General features: G+C 42.6%; 1 pseudogene; it reads right to left on the bottom strand.

Annotated features, from left to right (window-relative positions):
• The window catches only part of LOC116685808 (uncharacterized), a 6,518-nt pseudogene that overhangs the window by 1,368 nt on the left and 4,913 nt on the right, over nucleotides 1-237 (bottom strand).

The raw sequence follows: 237 nt of genomic DNA, 5'->3' as shown, positions 1-237 counted from the left end.
AGAACAGACAGCATCAAAGGCTGGAGGAGCCGTGAAGACAACACAATGAGTTACTCTGCTTCATGTATTAGCATGATTGACAAAGTCTAAAACTAAATAAATGACTTACAGGCATCGGTTACCACCATCACGGATGCTAGTTGGTAAAAGGGCTCATTTTCAGGCAGAACAGTCAGGGTGTAGTTGATGTCCAGCCGGTGCTGAATAGTTGCATCTTTGATTAACTAAAGGACACAA

This window comes from Etheostoma spectabile, unplaced genomic scaffold, assembly GCF_008692095.1.
Source record: "Etheostoma spectabile isolate EspeVRDwgs_2016 unplaced genomic scaffold, UIUC_Espe_1.0 scaffold271, whole genome shotgun sequence".
Taxonomy (NCBI): domain Eukaryota; kingdom Metazoa; phylum Chordata; class Actinopteri; order Perciformes; family Percidae; genus Etheostoma; species Etheostoma spectabile.
This window is presented reverse-complemented; position numbering and strand designations above follow the sequence as displayed.